Source organism: Diadema antillarum, unplaced genomic scaffold (assembly GCF_040938485.1).
Source record: "Diadema antillarum isolate AM-2024a unplaced genomic scaffold, OU_Dant_1.0 scf00000030, whole genome shotgun sequence".
In the NCBI taxonomy this organism is placed as follows: Eukaryota; Metazoa; Echinodermata; class Echinoidea; order Diadematoida; family Diadematidae; genus Diadema; species Diadema antillarum.
Window position 1 is genome coordinate 2,065,143 of NW_027270919.1, and position 21,660 is coordinate 2,086,802.

The following is a 21,660-nucleotide window of genomic DNA, read 5'->3' on the forward strand; positions in this document are numbered from 1 at the left end:
CCATTACCAAAAAATGGACAATATCTTCCCCTGAAGAGAGAGAATAGTGGTACTATTATTGTATGTTGCTTAACTTACAGTGCTTCAGAGCTGACACAAAACTTTAGCGCCTCTTTTTTTTTTTGGGGGGGGGGGGCGGGAATTCGTCTTGTTGGTTTGTATTATCAATTTGTAGAGTTTTAAGTCTACCTTCAGAAGCAATGAATGATGGAGTTTGTGAGAACGAAATTACAAAAGTAAACCACAGAGTGTGGCTTAAAGGGCTCAAGGGGTTAAATCTATTTGGCCTGAATAGCAGGTCCTGACGTAAAGTGGACATGGTATATATCCTGGGATTGGATGTGAAATTAAAAAGGAACCATGTTTTTCATTCAAACATACTATGTGGATTTAGTGATTCCGAGACGATTGATAAACAGTCAGTAAGAGCTTGAGTAAAATCGGATTTAAACTAATTTCATGTTTCGCTCTGTATCCCTATGACCTATGGGAATGCTGGCATTATATTTTCTGATATCAGCAGGTGTGTACGTGTGTCTCTGAGTTCGTTTGTGTGTCCATGTGTACGAACTCGAGCATATACTAGTAGCTCAAGAACTGTTGGCTCTCTGCTTTGAAATAGAGCGGCCTCTCAGAGAAGTATCACGGCATGACATATCTGATGCTGGCAGAGTGAAATCTCGAGCGACAAGAGTCGAGAGAACGTCCGGTTCGCTTTCGCAAATTGATATGAGACGAATGGAAACGTACCCCAGACATGTTCCTGTTATAAAATAGATCGCTTCATTGCCAGCATTGTTCTATTTATTTACCAATCACAGCCCCATAGATTCCGGAGACTATTAGATGATGAACGGTCTGCCGAGAATTGACTAAATCGAGCAATGCTCCCGTGAATAGAGAGATACATCAACCACGGATAAATATTATTCATTCGACGTGCACGAGGGTGCATGGCCTCCGTAGGAACAATCTCCTAATTGTAAATGAACACAATCGCTTTGACTGCTGACGTCACAGTCAAATGGAATGGAGAGAGCGACAGGAGATACATTGATAGAGAAATTCAGCGCGAAACATTGCCCTTGCATCTCTCTTTGCTTTCAATCTCAGCTTTCCTGTCGCTGCAGAATTTGTTTGCGTCATTTTTCTCCCCAGTAACGATACCACTCATCGATACATCCCGAAATCAATATAAGGAACAATGACTGCAAGGAGTACTAAGGGCTAGATAGAGAGCAGAAAAGAGAAAGAGAGAAAAAGGAAGAGAGGGGAGGGGAGAAAGGGGAGAGAGGGAGAGAGAATTGGCGATGAAACGTGGTTGAAGAGATGTATAACATATACAAGGAGAAGACTGACGTTGTTGTCCCTTTACGTTTACTAAGATAATCATTGTGTAGTTTGCTCTGGCAGTGGACAGCCAAAACTTATAGATTCGAGCAGTATTGAGTGAAGTCAATTGTGGGGCTGTTTTTAGCCTTCAAATAAATGGCCGTGTTTGAAGGGAAAGTTCGATTTGACACGATTTTCACGCTCAGTGTAAATGAAATGTTTTCCTGCCCTTTATCTCTGGCGGGTCTGTTTATTTCTCCTTCTTCTCTCACGGCCGTGGGTGTTTAGCTTGCCGAGTTTGTTTCTCCGGCTCCTTTCAAAGATGGGTTCCTGTACGTGTGATTCAACCACCTTCATTGCGGTCATGTGGCATTACATCAGCTCACCCCCTTTACTTAAATAGGAACACGATGAATGTGGAGTCTGATTTGCATTCGTCTTCCTGAATGCGTTGGATAAGCAAAATCAGCACAAAAGCCTATGGCATCAGAAATTTATTCTTCCCCCTAAAACTTTTTTTTTCCTCTTGATAAAAAAAAAATCTCCCACAAAATCCTACTTACCATATTCAAAGTGTTCTTTTTTTCGACTTACAGTATATTGATTTATATAACGACCGCATATAAACACAGCTAGAAAATTGTATGAAGAAATGCAAGCCAACACCTTCCAACTTTGAAGAAAAAATAACCTTCCCATGTTAATACCATTACAGCCGTCTCATGATCATGGAACAAAAAAAAAAGGATTAAAAGAAAATTGATATAGTTTAAAGGTCTTTATAATATGTAATGTAAAAAAGGAATACCCGGTAACATCTTAAAAGATTGAGCAGGAAAGTTCAATGTCCTCGAAAAGAAGTAATTTTTAATGAAAATGAATAGTAATGCACAGCTTCTAAGTTAATAAAAATGTAAGAGGACAGCTAAGGATTTGTTACAATAATCAAAATTATATTATGATCAATATCATTGATAAACAGTGTTCAAGACTCAATCAGGCAATGCAATATAGAAAAGAGTAAATTGAAAAGAAAACAGGAGAACTAAACATACTAAAAATTGGGGAAGAATGATTATGAAGATAATAATAACTATAGTGATTGATATTTGGGGAAATCACTGAAGAATACCTAAATATGTTGATTGTGGCTCGCGTGGGATTTTTCACACACTTACACAAACACACAGAAAAGATGAATGTACTAAATGGGGTAGGGAAGAGAAAGATGAAGAAAAAAAAGACCTTGGAAAGAAACACAGACGGCAACAATAAATATGCAAGCGTCATATGTTTGAGAAGAACTTCTTGGCGTGCATTATCAAATCATATCGTACGTGTACAATGGACAAGTTCTGACGCACTTCGTCCTGTACCTTGAGGTAAATAGCCCCTGTACCGTCTCCTTCTCTTTTGTTTCCCCTTCCTCTCGTTTGGCAAGGACTGACTCTTCTTTCACTAATTTGATTTAGCCTCCTATTGAATTATTTTATTTCATGTGGCCCCAATCTAACGTCGAGTCTTCGCACCTAAACATCGCATATCAAACAAGGCCGCACCGGCGTGTTAAACACTATCAGACAAAACGAGGTATAGGAATTGGCGACATGCAAACGGTCTGTGAGTGGACATTGAGGCAAAGCTTAACGTGGAAATCCACTTTATTTTGAAGTAGATTTGGATGAATAGAGTTATAACAACAAAGTAAATCCTTGGACATGTAATCATATCCGATATAAACAACAAGGTTATGGAATTTTATCATTTGTACATGTTTTCATCGATCAATGATATCGATCGCAACAACATTATGCAAATTAGATGAGACGATGATGTCTTTGGTTCACTAGATTCCCATTGGTGTGAAGACAAAAGAGAACAAATCAGTAAGCAAGTACAAGTGGCTGCCTCTTTAATGTCATTATTTACAAGGTTATTTTAGCTTCAACATAACCAGGGCCCCGTTTTGTCAAAAGATACAATCGATTATAAATTTTCTTACCACACAGGCTGTTATAGACTCACCATAGAAATCAACCATGTAATCAATTATAACTCTTCATAAAACAGTGCCCAGATGCGAAGGATGTAATTTACTCTCAGATTCCAAGGAAACAAAGAAATATAAAAATTAATATAATCTGCAGAAGATTTTGTGCAAGTTAATGGAAGACTTGGTAAGCAAGGAAGTTTTCTTCCGGTATAATTTGCGTAAGTGTTTGCAATTATGCCACTTTCTTACAGCAAATTGGGTATTTTATTATGTATATAATTCATATTGACAGATGAATATATAAACCATCTCTTTTAGATATAATTTTATGATGAAACATTTTACTCTAGCCTTTGTCTGTGTTCACAAAAAAAAACGACGAGTAACGACACGTTTCATTGATGAAAGCTATACGCAAGTAACAAGCAAACGGCAGCTAATGCCAGATTCATTTGTGTTTCTATTATACAGCTGCATCATCACACATAGCACATACAGAGCACCAAAACATACAATCATGCTGTTGAAGTTTGATGGCTTAAAAAAAAAGGATTGGGCCAGGGGTTCCCTTTTTGCCTCATTTCACAGAGAGTCTTTTAATTCTCCCCTCCCCTACTTTCAGGGAATAGGGTAAATACTTAGTTGTGGTTGCTATACATAATTTATGTAACAAAATATGCTCATATTTAAACATAGTTAACATTCAATCATGTACAGTGTGCGTGGCTGTAGAGTGTCTCTGTGTGGGTCTATCTGTCTGTATCTATCTCTCTAAAAGCCCGAAGGTGCCTGCATGCATGGGCAGATGAGAGTCTTGCTGTGAGTCCTGAGTGTGTTTGTGTTTTATGTTTGTTTGTTTGTCTGTGTGTTTGTTTGTCTGTGTGTGTGTGTGTGCGTTTGTGTGTGTGTGTTTGTGTATGTGCGCGTGTCAAGGAGACCGATAGTGCATTTAAAGAAATAATGAAGTACGTTTTGTTTATTACTCTATTAATCTTCCTTAGATATTAACCTCTCCCTCTTTCTCCAAGCACTGCTTGCCCCCCCCCCCCCACATCGTTCACCTTTTATACAACATAGTACATAACATAATGAATTTCCTCTTCCTTTCCTCCGTTCACACCCCCTCCACCTCTTCCCCCGCCCCCAATCCAGTCCCGACCTCTTCTCTTAACCTTTTCATCCCTCTTTGTTACAGACATTCTGGGGGCATTGGCTTCACACTTCACTCTCGGGCGACCCGTCCACTCACACTGCACTTTACCACCCTCATGTTTACGGGGGCGCGCAGGCAGCCGGTGATCGAAGCCGGAATCGTGGTGCCGTGCACATTTTGTAATGTGCCGTTTCCTGGGCGCGCAGCCCCCCATAACTTCCAGTTCGCCGGGCGCGAATCCGCCATGGCGATCGAGCAGCGCATAATGTTGACATCTCATCAACGCCGGTTTGGTCTCTCCTCCCCCCTCTCCCCTCCGCCCATCATCGAATTCATGTCTCTACATCTGACCGCGAGGAAGATAAATATCTCCTAAAAACCCTCCCGATGCCCCTCCTGGGACCACTCCTTTAATTCTTTATTCTCTCCAAAGCTACTTCATCAAAACATGATGGAATAAATCTGGCGAGATGAACCACAAAAAATCTATCGGAGATAACTATCTCACCTTAACCTTGCGAAATGCCTTTGTAGTTTGTTTGTTTGTTTGTTTGCTTGCTTGCTTGTTTGTTTGTTTGTTTATTTGTTTGTTTGTTTGCTTGTTTAAGTTTTTGTACACTTGTTAGAAAAAAAAACATTGTAATGTGCCTATTTCAAAAGTTTTTTTTTTCAACTACTCCATTGATGAAGTACTTTCGTGGGCCGATAGTACATAGAAACACTGAGGGAGAGAGAGGGAGATGTGTTGACTCAAGTAATAATGATTGAAAAAAAAGGTCACAAAAGGCATGAGTTTATTGTGGGACGTTTACCTCTTGAGAGAAAAAAGAAAAAGCTCTAAAAGGCGTCCTTCCAACACATCACAAGTAACCTTCCACACCCCGAAATTGTAGGAGCGTTAATGGGAAAATTTGTCTTACCATTAATGATTTAAGAGTGTTTCGGAGTGATGTGTCCCTTTTTTCGTAACCTCCTTCCGTTTCCCTCTCGTCCAGAAGGTCCATGTCGAAAGCCCGCGCATGCGCACCCGTACTCTGTAATAGTAAGACCAAGCACGCCGTTGCCAAAGTGAGGAGCAGTACTGATCCAGATTTCATGATGGATAAATTGGAGGGAGCTTTCAGCTGTCTCGCGTTGATGGAAGGAAGAAGCTGCTGCAGAACCGGATATTGTGTTTCGTTCTCGCTGTCTTTTCTTTCTCGGTCTTGCCTTGATAACTACGTGAAATATCCTTCTGAAAGAGATACATAAGACACAGAAGAGAATACTGTCAGTGAGTATACAGCACTGTCATATAGACTTGAACTCGTACGAAAAGTTAACCCTTGCCATTGATGTGGCAGCGATAAGAATGAACTGTGATTGTCTCAAAGCTAAATGTGGCAATACGAAAAGAAATGAAATAGAATCAACTGAAATAAAATAAAATGAGATGGAAGTGAAAATGAAATGAAATTAGATTTATTTACCCCCCAAGAATATCGATAACAAACAAAGTTGAGTATACCTCATTAAATAATCAAAGTTAAAGAGCATTACAGTTGGTGAAAAGGGACAAACAATATCAAGCAAGCTGACAGCCCTTTCACTATTCAAGTTATAGTACGGATTTCCCTATTTTAAATTTTAGAGCATATTGCAATATTTACAAAATACATGTTTTGACATGCAAATTTTGAGATTTTTGTGGAGGATCACATTCATGTTCGCTGTTGCAGTAGGCATATACTTTAGATATGAACCAGATAGTGAAAGAGTGAAATAAAGAAAATGAGTGATCACTGTCATAACGGGATAATCTAACTCCTCCGTCCTGCCTGATGTGAATTTGAAAGCAGCAGTTTCACAAGTTATATTTGCCATGTAATTCATGACAAAACAAGCCACGTCATCTCGTTGCCATAACAACCAAGCCCTGTTCCGCTTAGAGCAGCCAGATTCAGTCAGTCACAATACTTGAAAGGAGCGCCAAAACACAAGAAAATCCTCACACGCTTAACAACAGGGCCATTCTTGGTCTTTGTAAATTTTCCAGCAATTAGCATTAGGACACTCCATAGACTCGAAGTAATATATCACTTTGATCAGTCATTCAATACATTCAATAATGCTTTAAATCCAATAATACCTTTGTTTAGATATAAAACTCTTTTTGTGTCCTTAACAGTACTGCAAGCTGTGCTTCTATTGATATTTTTGGATATTTTTCTACAAATTAAACATCTTTGCAAGAGGAGTTACAACGCTGTAAAACTTCTATCATTGTTACGTCATATATTTTTGACATAATTGTTGTCACAATTAATACTAATTGTTGTATAGTAGTCCAGGTAATAGGAGTAGAAACATTATTAACATTATCATTACTCTCAGTATTCAAACTTTATATTACCGGGATTGTTGCAACTGCTGCTACTACTACTATACGACAGTCACTATCGCAGTTACACGAATCAACCTTTCTGACCCCATGAAATAAAAATAGTTTTTAAACTTTTCAGAAGATAGGAAAGATCACCAAAAGTCACCTGACATGCATATTTACTAGCAGCACGGATCAACGAACCCATTATCGAACTCCATCATTACAACTCATATCAAATTGGAAGACGTTTTTGGATCAGAATACATTCAAGACAAACTTTAAGTATAACCTTTTAGTTTGTCAGATTATACTTGCTCAAAACTTGAATGAATTCTATACTGACGCCAGTAACTGTTGTTACTATCTACGCATAAAATCAATGCACCGTACGACCTTGTAAATTGAGATTCCTGTCGTTGACCCAAAGCAGAAAGGAATCAAATTAAAAAAGAAAGAAAATCAAATAAGAGGCGAGAGAAATATATTGAAGAAGGCTAAGAAATATATAGTGGAACAAGATATAAAACAGAATACATAACAAAGTTTTAAACAAACATTAGAACGGAAAGCGAAGTCAGGAAGCGACCATGCAACAAAGAGTGTAACGAATGAAATGAGTGGAAATGGAAGGAGATACAAAAGAAAAAGAAAAAGAAGAGAGTTTTGTTTTCTCTTCTTCTCGCAGCATTGCACATTTCATCGAGTAAAGCCGAAATATTCTTTCTTTCACACGTACAAGCAGTGATAACAAAAGGGTACTATTACGTTTTATATTATTCCAGAATGAAAGGCTGTTGACATAATGCAAAAGGCGTGAACCCTTCGCCCCCGCACTTGCTTCTCTTTTATCTATCTCTGCGAAAATAAATATGTGTGGAAAAAAAAAGATAGAAAGAGACAGAGAAATGGATAAATAGAGATATATAACAATGGACCTAGTCACGATAAATGTGTAGCTTGTTTCCTCTACCTCTAAAATTCCGATGTAAGTTTTAATTTGGGTCTCGGTAAAATCTCCAGCGGTAACCCTAATTTTCTCGACGTTGGAGTCACTATCTCAAATTCCGAGCACCACTCTCATTAAAAGAAAATCTCCAGAATAGTCTACCTGCAAATATGCCTCCTGTGATTACTGAAATCTCCTCGAGAAGATGGCAAAAGATTAGCAAAGAGTTAGTTTCCACAGGAGAAAATATCGTTGCTATATAACACTCGCGGCCTGTGTGATTATGAGCAACAAAACGAGAACATGTAGAAAATGCGTCATACGTTTGCCAACCACGACCTTTATCATTTCGATAAGTAGTTTTAAGATGCAGTGGAATATGCATAGACTGATAGAGATAGAAGGAAGACACTTGCCTAAAGATAAATGTTGATGACCTCAAGTGCAAAGCCCTTATCGCCGAGTGTTTCCTAATCCCCCGATCACTGAGAATCATTCCGCTTCTCCAGTAAGCACAGGAGTGAAATTTCACTGACAGTTAAAAGTCTTTATAAGGGTAAATTTGATCCTATCCATTATTCACCCCATATTCTACACGACCCGAATGAACTGAATGATGGACTGATTTTTGCAGCCATCCTTTCTATGACGGATAATTGTGCGTAGGAACCGATACACCGGGAAGAAACAATGATAGGACTAGAGAGAGAGAGAGAGAGAGAGAGAGAGGGGGGGGGGGGAGGAATGGAAAATGGTGGGAGGATCTTAAAAAACAATTCACCCAACATATTCTTGAACGACAGTGTCTCCATATATTCCCCTTGTATTCGCGTATTCACGTTCGCCCACTGTAGCTGGCTATGGATATAGATTTCTCTTACGGAAAAAAAAAATCATCAAAAATTCCCCGACAGCTCATTTTCGTGTTTACGTGTGTTCCCGACAAAAGAGACTGTCACAAAGACCCATGACTACATCCCTTCGGAGTTCATTGTGTCGAGTTTCAGTTTGTGGGGTGGAGTGGGGGCAGATAGACAGATAGCGATGAGGGGGGGGGGGTGGGGCGAAGCGGACAAAGTTGATTGCGGGCGAGCGGAAAGACAGGCCTACTCATTTTTTGGTTGATAGCAAACAGCGCGGACTGCGTCATATACTGGCGGTACATGTCCGCCGCGGTTTCATTAAGATAATCAGAGTTAAGCAATTTACTCTCCTTTCTATGAATGGGAGAGAGATAGGGCACAAACAGAAGCACTCCTCAGATGCTTCCTCAGAGGGTGTTTCGGCGTTTGTGGCCGCTGCGAGCCCCCGAGGACAGACCGTTTATGAGGTATATTGTGACTCGATGAGGTTATCAGAGCCCCCGTAATGAATTCAATATCAGCACAATAATTCGCTTATTGGCGAATGTCGTCAGTAACGCCCTGACATTGCAATGCGAGCATGATGCTATATCGATCACGGGCGTGGGGTTCCATCTAAAGTTGGTGTTTGTTACTGCAATATCTCCAAGTAAACTTTATTTTTCAATCGTGTCAAAGCCATCATGCATTAAAGTTCCTCCGTGAGCACTTTCATTGACCAAAAATCATCCATACGCAATCTAATTTCGCCATCTTAATGACCTGTAGTATTTTCCACATGTCTTTTTTTTGTCAATTCGTACTTACTTCACTCACAACAAAATCCTATAGGAACCCCCTTATTACTAGAGACACAGCTTACAATCAATGCTCTATACTAATTGGCCGAATAGATTTGGCTGCAAGACAAAATCACTTGACATTGAGAGAACTAAGGCTTTAATTGACAAGTCGGAGACGATAAGTATTTTCGGACAAAAAATAAAATCCAAAATAGAAGAAAACGTTTCTCTTTTTTTTGGGGGGGGGGGAGGAGGGGGCATGGAAAAAAATAAAAATGGATGTAGAAGAAAACAGAATAAATTTGTTTTTCTTCATATTGTGGAAGAGAGACTACAAGAGCGACTAAGAGTAATAAGCTACCTGCTGTCCCTGTTGGAAAGAACACAGTATCCCACAGTGTGAAACACAGTATCCCACTGTGTGAAACACAGTGTCAACACATTTTGAACACAGTGTGAGATCTCTTCACGCTGTTAGGTTCGAGGGTTTTAACATTGTCAGCAAATTGCTAATCATCAATTCACAGTGTGAAGCACAACATTACTATGTGAACACTCTGTAAAAACCACACCATAGTGTGAAATCATCTTCACACTGTTAAATTCGAGCGATTTCACATAGTCGACTATCTGAACACATTGTGAACACATAGTGGGACACTGCGTTCTCTTAGCAGGGATAATACTTTACTGGAAGAGATGAAAACCATTTAAAAATCCAAAAGAAAGAGAAAATTGTGAAAATAAGGGAAGGAAACACTGAATCTTCACACCTACAATTACTTGTATTAATACTATTACTGCTATTATTTTGTGTTTAAGTACATCAACAAATTATTACATTTCTTTCAAGATACATTCATCTCAAATTGCAATATACACTCGTACCCCACACGTACCCCACAATGTACCCCACACGCCATCGCAATGATCAACCCGAAGCTGCTCCTCGCCTGTAGATCTGCCCGACACCACGGACCAGACAGGCCGGACGTATGGAATCACCTGTCGGAACAAATTTAATCCTGCACATTGTTTCCCCCCACAGCCACAATGAAAGGGCGCATCCTATCAAATTATGATTACTCGATTCCTGATATTAACCACGTAATGTTCCTAGCATCTGATTTTATTTTTTAATCACACTCCATTATCATGAGTCTATTCAACATAAACCCATTCAACAAACATATTCAGGCGTATAACACAAAAAAGGAGCATCGTGCCGCGCGCTTGCTGAACACACACATCCTCACCAGCCCTCACCACACTCACTCAAACACCCCCTTCCTTTATACCCACACAATCTATTGCTATCATGCAATGCAACGCCAGAGTAATGGATAACTTGGTTTCTTGCAGTTTGCACATAATCACGCTATAATCCTTTTCTATTCAGACTGTCGTCTCTTCAAACTACATGTATTTGCTTATATTAACCACAGCTTTCTGTATTCCAACTGCAAAAATACATTCTACCATAATTCAGCGACATCAATGTTTATTCCTCTATCCAGAATAGCCGTAAATCAACATGTCTTTCCATTTCGTTGTCAGATGACAGTTCTACATAATAATGTTTGAATTGTGCGTCTCATTTTTTTCGAATATTGGGATAAAAAATGATTGTATTTCATTTATGACATGTTCAATGTTAAAAACTCTGAATAAATTTGAATTTGATTATGATCTTTCAAAGAGTATCATTTCAAGAGGAGAAAGTTACATTAAATGACCCCATTTAAAATAGTATTTTTGCAAGGACACTTGCCCATGTGCCGAGAAGAAAAAGTAGGCATATGATTTATCATTACTGAATACGTTTACTGTAAATTGACGAGTGCTAGCAATAAAAGTGGTATGGACGGACCTGTTTCTGACCTGAACTCGATATGCATACTGACTTACCCGACGGAGTAAACGTTGTAGTGCCCTGGTTACACATAAGCGAAGACCGGTCGCCGACCATTCTACAACCTCTGAAATCACTGGTCGGCAATTGGTCGTCACATGTGTTTTTGTTGTTGTTGTTGTTTATTTTTTGTGTGTTTTTTTTTTTTTTGTTTTTTACTTTTCTTTAAGCCGGCAAATGGTTGTCGGCGGTCGGCAACCAGTTTTGGTCGGTTACAGCTTTTCGGTGCAGCATGGAAAACCGGAAGAAAACAATACATTGAAGAAAGGGGTTTTCTGGTTTTAAATTGGTCAGATTAAAAAAAAAGATCTGCAACCTCTTTCGGACTGGTTTTCAGTTATTTCTGGCTCTTGGCAACCAGTTGCCGACCAATTAAAGATTGATACCTGACCATTTTCCAAGTGGTCGCCGAACAGATAATAGCAATTACCAATGATTACTACTGAAAAATTTTACTGGAGTGTCTGCGCGTCCCTGTGCCTCGTCCACCTATACTGTGTTGTATACTGTAAGTATTTCATGCAGTCCATATTCATTCATGTACCGTTTTCAGACCAGACAGTGCGATTACTTCGATACATGAAGACATACCTTAAGGGAAAGTCAGTCAAGAGTAAGGGCAAGGGATAAGCGACGGTGAAGATCACAGCCGAATGACAGTGACGGCAGCCTTATTCACATTATGGCACTTCTGGGGGAGAGAGTAACCTTGTAATTGCCGCTGAGTCCTCAAGGGAGCTAAGGTGGCCTCACACTATGCGGTTTTTTGATCGCAGTTGCAGTCGATCATCGAGTCGCATAGTGTGAGCGCAACGACCGCAAGGCTTGCGGAATTTCAGCCGGTCGCGACAAAGGGTTCGCAGAGACAACCGCAGACGATCGCAAGGTTTTGAACATGTTCAAAATTTGACAGCAGCCGCAAGGAGGTCGCAAGGCTTGCGGACGCCTCCAAATCACGAGAAGTCGCTTACGGCCGAGAACCGCGTGCGACTTCTCGAAACCGCAAGCAGTCGCAAGAAAAAAACCGCATATACTGTGCGGCCACCTTTACGTATCTCCCTAGGCGGCGAATGTTAGATCAGCATTTGCATTCCTTTTCGTAAAAAGTTGCAATCAAATCCGCAAACGGTTTCGATTGTTGCAAACAGTTTTTCATGTCGCAAAGAAATTTTGAACATATGAAAACTGCAAAATTGATTGTCAGATCCCAACTTGGAGAGAGAGAGAGAGAGAGGGAGAGAGAGAGAGAGAGAGAGAAAGGGGGGGGGGGGGGAGGTAGAAGAAACAATCACTTTCACCAAAATTACATCAACTTCCAGCCCACATTATAGCACGCAATTATTTTCCCACAACCACATTTCCGATAAATACGCACGTATCAATAAATGGATAATAAATTGTTCACCATTGCCATGGATATAGAGAATCTAAAACTAGAAGGGTGACTCTCCAGTTATTGTTGATGATGTAGCGAGAAGTATTATTAGTAACACTATGAAAAAAAAATATTTGATATAAACGTACAATGTATATCATCATTTAATGCTGATTTGAATAATGTATCTATTTAGACAATACAGAGAGAGGGGGAGGGAGGGAGGGAGGGGGAGGATGTAGAAGGAAGACGTTCCATCATTGACGCTGAAGAAAAAGCGAAACGGATGTGAGAGCTTCCGATTCAAGAACAAATCAGAGTACTTGATAGTTTCTTAAATCTGATCCCTCGTTGCCTCGTGTTAATTTCCTTCCCGCCTCGAGAGCCCCGTCCATCAGACGTCATACCAACTGCTAACACGCTTCGTGCTGCGATCCGGGGATAGAGTAGTGTATATGACGGTCTCTGGTTCCATTGATCATTTATCAATTAACCTTCATCTACTTTTGGGTAAACAGTTCAGCAGAAAGCGCGCCGCTGCGCTCGTTAGGCGAAGTAAACACGTGACTCCTGAGTCATTGGGAAGGTCCTACTACCGCAGCGCTCCACTGGCAGCGCTACTTTCTGTCAAAGTCTCTTTTTTTCCCCAAAGGGGTGGGAGGGGGGAGGGGAGAGGAGGGAGATGGGTGAGCCGAGTGGAGGAGATGCTCTGTTGCTCTGTGTGTTCTACATGTCATGATGTCACTAGTAAGCATCTGTCTGGTAGGGGTTGTAAATCAGGTCAGGCCTCTCTCCGTAAGTCATGGTCATCGTCATCAGCTCTTCTTCGTATACGAGTGGAGGTTTGATCATGGAGGTAGAGATAACACGTCATGCATGACTAATAACACGTTTTCTTTAGGATATTTTGGTGTTTCGATGAAAAGGGAAGCCCTCCTGTGCGAGAGCGTATCAGACATGTAAGAAGAAAAAAAAAAGAGAAAGAAATCACACGATTTACTCCCAAGCCAAACAAATTTTGGCTACAATGACTCACCCCACTGGCTTTGACGCTATACTCTTCTCTAAAGATGTGTGAATAAGGATAATATTTAAGTCTCGCCTAAGATGGGTAACTATCTCGGACGGGTTTTAATAGGCTGGCCGTGATTCTGGTGTCCAGTGGATTCATCATTGTACCAGGGCTATGTCGCCTTTCAGTATAAAGAGGCATCCATTACTTTCATACTCCTCTTCCTTGTCTGGGAAACAAGCTACTTTTGTCCGAAGTTAAAGGACACCTACTTCATTACCCTGGCGCCTCAGGCACTTTCTAAAAAACAAAATTGTTGAAAATACTTAAAAGAAGAAAGGCAAAATGAAGAAACATAAGGCAACAACACACAAAAAAAGAATGCGATCAGAACACCTGATAAATACTTAAAGTGACATGAACTAAAAAAAAAAAAAAAAAAAAAAAAAACCTTCGTAAAATAGCTTTTATCTTAATAGCAGCCAGAATCAGGGAGGTCATTATTACGTAACATCACCCAAAGTAACTCAAGTCACAATATACGTCGAATAAAGTGTGGTTTGTCCTCGCGTACCTATTAAAAGCACATTAAACTATTAAGTGACTTCTGGAAATATGTTGATAAATAGATTAGAGAAGAAATTCCCGCAAGCTCTACTAAAAATACCGGCATAATCTACTTCTTACAACTATGGGGCGAAATCGATTAGGAACAAGGTTATCATTTCAAGAAGAGACCAATATGTCATCCTCCCTACTCTGTATTCTTAGAAATTAAACTAGGGCATTCATATTATCTGTATTGCTTTAATACCGATAGAATTATTTCTCCAAATGACAATTCATATACAGGCAACCGTTTACGTGCGTTTGCGTTCGTGCACGTAATGTTCACAAGGCGCCTCCCCCCGGGTTGGACTACGGAAACAGATGTCTCGCGCATGCGCACAACACCATTTTTGCCCAATAGTGGAGTCTTGGATTGCTGGATATGTCTTGCATAAACATTGGGGACTAGAACGCACAAAGAAACCTGTATGGATTTTTTTTTTTTCAGGGCACAAAGTAGATGCAATATTATGGTAATATCAATTTGCATTGCATTATCATGCCTCCACTAAGTTTCATATTGAACATTTTTTTTTCTTTGTGCGTATCCAAGTAATCTGAAGAAAAGTGATAGAAAACTCTTTTCATAGAATACGACACATATGATAGATGTTCAATGTATTATAGATATTAACCAATATATGTTCACATGCATTTGCATTACAAAGGTCCTGGAAGTATCAATCAAACTTTTAGGCCCAACGCTCAACTGCAGGCGCAGAAGCAGAACTTTTGTTCTCTAAGTCACGTGTGCAGCAAAATTTTTGCCTTACTGTTTATAAGTTTAATACAAATTCACTTGCTTTTGGCAACCTTTAGTTTCTATGGTTAAGATAATGGACCCAAAGGGTATGCAACTACACATTAAACAGATGGCAAAAGAGAAAACAAACAAACATACTCACAACAATGACCGCGAAATGGCCGGATACACTGTAAAAACAGCGGTGTTAGATTTAACACCACGGGTGTTAAATCTAACACCGATCAAACTTCAATAAAAGGACCACACCCACAGGTGTTGAAAATGCACTGTGATGGTGTTAAAAAGTGTTCACCTGACACTTTGTGGTGTTAATTTGACACTGTACCTGGTGTTATTTTGACACTGTACTGGTGTTAATTCAAAAATGACACCACATGGTGTTGATTTGATATTTGTTGGTGTTAATATCAATGGTTTAACACCCGTCCGGCTTCAATAAGAGACCACACCAGCTGGTGTTACTGTGGTGTAAATTTATTTTCACATTTTTTCAATAAAATAAATGAGCACCGAAAATTTAACACCAGCTCGGTGTTCACTATTTAACACCGGACTTTTTGCAGTGTATAAACCATCCTATTAGTTCAGTTCATATCCTTCTCTTATTCTCATATTTGGCCGTTCTCGAAGTCTCCTTCACAAAAGGCATAATGAAGATCGAACGAGTGGTTACCTAAAGGGACGAATGAATGGATTTAGAAACGAACGTAACAGAGTCGTCCTAAATTACAAGCGAACTATCTTAATGCGCTCTTGTCTGCCTCGAAACTGTTCGAGGAATTACAAACGATTATCTCGTGTTATCTCTTAATGCATCTCGACTTCGTGACATATCAATTGTCATTTTTAGTTTTTAGATTTTAGAAAGCCATTAATTCAACCAAAACGATTAAGGCACGAGTGTCACTCCTTGTTTGTTGGTTGGTTTGTCCTTTATCTCTCTCTCTCTCCCTCTCTCACTTTCTCGCTCTCTCTTTCTCTTTTTGCCCTCTGTAAATTCAAAAGAGTGAAGATTGTTAACTGTTTATTCGTACTCAAGCCAGTCATATCCCTCCTTATTTTCAACTCATATCCAAGAAAGCTAAATAATTGAATGGGCAAGAGATAAAAACCATGTCATGCCCGTACCTGGTCATTTTCCTTTTTTTGGAAAAGATACCAAGAATTTCACGAATTCAGACTGGAGCAATACATCGCTGCCCCAGATTGTGTCCATTGTTTTCCATTGTGTGATGAACTCAGAGAATTTTCTTTTCATGGCTAAGTAATTCCTGCCAGTTCATCAGATTAGAATCTCGCTTGCCCTTATAATATCCAGTCCAGTCCAGTCCGTTTGAGTGGGCTGGCTTCCCTTCCACATAGTCTTTGTGGACTGGGCGATTCTCCGCGAGGTCTCATTCTAAGAATCTGATTGATTTGTTGTGGGGAATCAGGCAGTTTCTCCGCTTCTTCCTCATCCCCTTCCCTTCCCTCCCAACCACCACCACCGCCTCCTCCTCTTTCTCCTCTTCCTCCTCCTCCTCCTCCTCGTCCCCCTTCTTCTCCTCCTCCTCTTCCTCCTCCTCCTCCTCGTCCCCCTCCTCCTCCTCCTCCTCCTCCTCCTCCGCCTATTCCTTTTCCTCTTTCAGAATCTTGTCATAGAGACTGGTAGCCAGTAATGTTTGGGGGAAAACTCTGAACAGTGGTTGTACCTGAATGGCATGATGTATTCCAAACGAAACACCGTCTGGGATGTCCCCGCGTTAGCTCTTCATCAATGACCAAGGAGCTCAGGTTGTGAGAGTGATTGCATTCGACGCCGACCGATTATTTCTGTGATTGATCGCAGACCAATGTAAACTGTTATCCCTCTCAACGTACACGCTTCCTCCGTGAATGAGTTAGCCGGGGGAGCGGGGGGAGAGCTGAGTGACTAAAGGTGAAGTATAAGGCGGTTCTCAGAATAATGCTTGTATACGTATATCCAACCGTATTTGATGTACTCCATCTTGCATCTTGGTAGGTAGGTTCCTCGGTGCTCCTTAAATAAAACCATGCCTTTAAGACTTGTAATTACATGTATAACACGGAGGTTCCCAAAATTGTTTTAACAGTGAAATATATCTCTTATTGTCTTCTATGAGAACACCAAATCAACCGTATGGCTGTGCACAGCACCCGTTGGGTCAAGAAGACATGCGCTCTTACCTACATTCTTCTGTAGATCAACACGATATCCAGGTATCTTTAGGTAAATGGACCTGCACAATTTTTGCAAGGATGCAAGAAAGGACATGTTGCTTGAGCATTTTACAGTCTCATTCATTTCAAGTTTCACAGTGATAGATATCATATACTCTCCATTTGGCTTTTGACGTACATGCCATGTATTGCTGGGATTGGTAAAAAAAACTGGTTAACAGAACAAAAACAAAAAAAAAAAACCCTCCAGTCGGTAGGAACAAAGATGTGTTAAGTGTTCCTTTCCAGTATCTCGTGATTCAAAAAAGCTAAAATTCAACGTGAATGCTTTGTCTCATTACATGTCACTCTTAAATTTCCATCTTTTCATCTCTTCCTACTTTCATAACACGGAGTAGTACTGACCACTACGTTAGATTAAGAACAAATACCTGCAACTATTCGCATTATGTCTTTTCCGTAACAAAGCATGGCACGTTTGGCCCAGGGTTGTATGGTGATGACTTTATCCAGGGCTATGCGTCTTTTTGACGAGCGAAGGAAATAATGAACGAAGTCGATCGACACGGCATAGGCGAGGGGGTGCTTCTTGCTAAGTTGCGATGGTCTTATAGAGGCGGCTTAGTCACGCCCGATCGAACGCTGTGATGTTGTTAAGCATTTCAAGCGCACAGCATTAAAAATCCATATTGGTTTTCTGCTCACCGAGCCTGTCGATCTGGTGGAGACGGGTTAGCTACATCTTCTCGAAGTTGTACATGGGAGAGTGCGCAAACCTCCCTGGTACAAAATTGCAGAATCTTTTTTTTTAACATTCTTCTTTTCTTCTACCGTATAATGGGTACTCCTTCTTTATCTTGATTTACTGCCTAAAATAATCAGAGATATTTCGAAGACCTTTCTGCCTGTAAGAATAGTCTATGATCACATTCGAGGACTGAGAGTATACAAACTTCCTTCGAACACAAAATACACAAGTTTCACAAGATGTTAAGATGGACACAGACGCATAATCACACACATAGACACAAGAGGAGCAAGTAGAAAGTGGATGCAAGGTATTAATCAAGCAAGTAAAACCTATAATGACAACGATAAAACTCCCCCCCCCCCCCCCATTCTGATAACAAATATTGTTTTGGGGAGAAGCATTAGCTTTTAACATCTTGCCAAAACACACGTGTTAACATTGCAAACATTGCCCACAGTGTTTGAAATTTAGATTGTTAAAAATGACCACCGTTCTAAAGCCCTTTAGGCAGTTTTCTATTAAGTTGCATTTTACTCATATTTTTTAAAGAATATTTGTGTCATTCCCAACTGTTATCAAGTGGTATAAAGTAACGATAAGCATTTATTTTTGCACCGGTCACGATGGTCGTTTGGTTGTGGCGTGTTTGCAGGCTTTCACCGACAAATATAAACCACCGCATGTCAATCGAAAGCTTCATTTAATGGAGATAGCTATTACACTACAAAAAAAGGCATATTATCTATCCTTGGTGCATGACGTTGATTTGATTTACTCCACTTAATTTCACCTAATTCGAAGTGACATACCGACAAAAACTAGTAGGCATCCCCCGGGGGAAAGCAAAGTGCTCATTATATTATCATCAGTTTAATGTAAAAGCTACGGAGACAAATTAACGTTTGCAATCATGTAAAATTGAAATGAACAAACTAGTAAGGCAGGTTTTTTTTTTTTTTACTTGTACTGTAAATTCTTTATTGAAATGAAAAAAAAATCCACCCTTCTGTCTCTAAATATTTCACCGCGTAGACCAACACGAACTGAAACTGACATTTTGTTGTACGTGCTCACTCTCAAAGTCGAAATTATCTGAAAAATATGCAGCAAGATAGTGAAACTGTACGAAAACATGTTTATTTCCTCTGCACAGTGCTCTAACAGTGACGTAGATAACCGCCTTAACATCAATGTTAATACGCTCATTTACAAGTTAGTGTGGAATATTGAGCATAGCTATCCCCCCCCCCCCCCCGTAACCTCGTCAGCTCGTAACTCCTGTTTGCGTTTTCAACATCGGATGTGAGATTCTTTCCGATACGCCTGGATGTACACATACATATAGGTTCATTCTTTTCCATGCAAACCAACAACGACAACAACAACAACAACGACAACAACAACAACAACAACAACGACAACAACAACAACGACAACAACAACAACAACAACAACGACGACGACAACAACAACAACAACAACAACAAAATCGGGCCAGTATGTGCGTTATATCAAAGCCGGCTGGGCTTAATATCCCGTACATAGGGGTAAGTTTCAGAATCTGTGCATTGCAATACGTTTCCTGTGCATGTCCAGTCCGGGACAAGAATACTAGTAAAGTACAACCTTCATCCACGGTAAAGCGTGATGGAGTTATCTATTTTGTATCATTTTGACGCGCTTTTATCATCGCCCGCCTACTTAAACGACCGTTATCGTCATCGCTCATTATTCATCTTCCATTTCTTCCAACGATAGCCGATGCACCTGCTGAGGCCTTCCGATCTTCAGGAGGGGTTCTTTTACTCTACTTTCGATGTTTTCACCGAGGCTATCGGAGACTTCAAGGATACAATCTACCCCTTAAAGACTCTTTGCGGCCGACTCACCTTGTCTACCTAAGACTTCCAAGAGTAGTCTGTCTCTTGTATAGTCAGAGAACTCTCGCCATGAGTTACAAAACTATACACCGGCAGAACTTTTTTTTTTTTTTGGGGGGGGGGGTCGGTGGGGGAGGGGTGGCTATTAGAACACTTTGAAAGTGAGACAAGTATCATCAAGAAGCATTATATCAAGACCGGGGGTTGAGAAGTAGAGCAAAGTTTTCCTCATATCTCTTTTTTTCCCATCATCATTCGCACTGTCGATTAAAGTGTGTGGGCTTTTTGTAATCCTGCTAAGAATGACAAGGGGGGGGGGGCGGTAGTAGGGGGAGGGAGCGCGACTATATGTTGGGCAGTGACTGCTTCAATAAAACCTATTTAGGATGGCTAGTGAACTGCAGCCAATTCAAGGCATTTTCTTTTTCCTTATTTTTTTTAATAAACGGTATCGGGTTTTGATGATTAAAACATTTTATCATCGATTAACAAAAATCGAAATTGTTATCACATCACCTACGTATCTTACTTTTAAAAGAGTGTGCATTCAGGCATTGGGCAAGCAAATTTTCCTCACTATGCTGTCAATACCTGTACTTCAATAAAGCGCAGAAACGGTCGATGACTTTCTCGATATGACATCTATTTATCTGCATGGTATATAGTGTTGGATGAGGTGAGGACTCAGCTTTTAAACTTTTTACAAAATGATAAAAAGCATACTATTCTACGACAAATTCAAAGTTGATTTGATGAAAATCCGTTCAAAATGGCTAGGATATCCAAAAAAAAAAGTAAAGCAAAGCAATCCTAATAAAAGTCGTGTCCCATCATCTATAAGGATTGCTTTGTTTTGGATATCTCAGCCATTTAAAAAAACAATTTTCATCAAATAAACTTTAAACACTTTTTGAAATTATTATACTCGTTCATAATTCATGAGAGGTTTCTCATTTCCTCTAAAAGTCACCATCAAAAATGCTGGTAACCTGAAGCCCCCTCAACGGAAACCGTACCATCCCTTTAAGACCACGATATCTTCGGTTTTGTCTGCGTGAAGACGTGTGACGTAGATTTTGACCTACGTAGTGGTACGCTAGAGCAGACCAATTAGTCCCGATGCCGCTTTCATAATTGACTAGTGAAACGAGGGGGAAATTATGTACGTTGGTGAACCTCTTTTGATTTGATTGATTGATTGATTGATTGATTGATTGATTGAAGCTAGTAATTGATGTAACTTGTGATGTAGCCTATTTGTGAGCAGATAAACGAAGGGTCTAGCTTAGAAAATAGAATCATACGATGATCTAAATTTCGATGATTATGCTGAATTGCAATTTTGAAAAAAAAAGTAAATCACTTTGGAGGGCATTCAAAAGCTTAACAGGATGGGTAGATATTCAGTGTTTTTTTTTTTCATTAGGTAAATCGACTACCATGTTGACGTTTGTGTTTTGGTTCATAAATTTAAGCTAAGTTGAAATCTTTCTTTATTGTTATATCTTATTTCGCTAGGATAGAAAGCTAAATCTACCCCTCTCCATCGCCTAACTTTGTAAAAGATATATTTGTCAAAGATAAGCAAAAAAATATTACAGTAAGATTGTAGCTGGAAGATTCATTTGTTTTGCTCACCAGCATTTAGATTCTATGGCGAGCTTTAATCAGGGACTTCCCAAAGGGTTATTATGAAGCATTTTCCTTTATTCTATGAATTAATTAACTATGAATTAAACA

General features: G+C 39.9%; 1 long non-coding RNA gene across 1 annotated transcript in view; it reads right to left on the reverse strand.

The window, feature by feature from the left end:
* The window catches only part of LOC139740786 (uncharacterized), a 77,817-nt gene that overhangs the window by 18,652 nt on the left and 37,505 nt on the right, over positions 1-21,660 (reverse strand). Inside the window, exon 2 of the long non-coding RNA XR_011711588.1 lies at positions 5,399-5,712. This is a non-coding gene — a long non-coding RNA (uncharacterized lncRNA). The remainder of the gene's footprint in view (positions 1-5,398; positions 5,713-21,660) is intronic.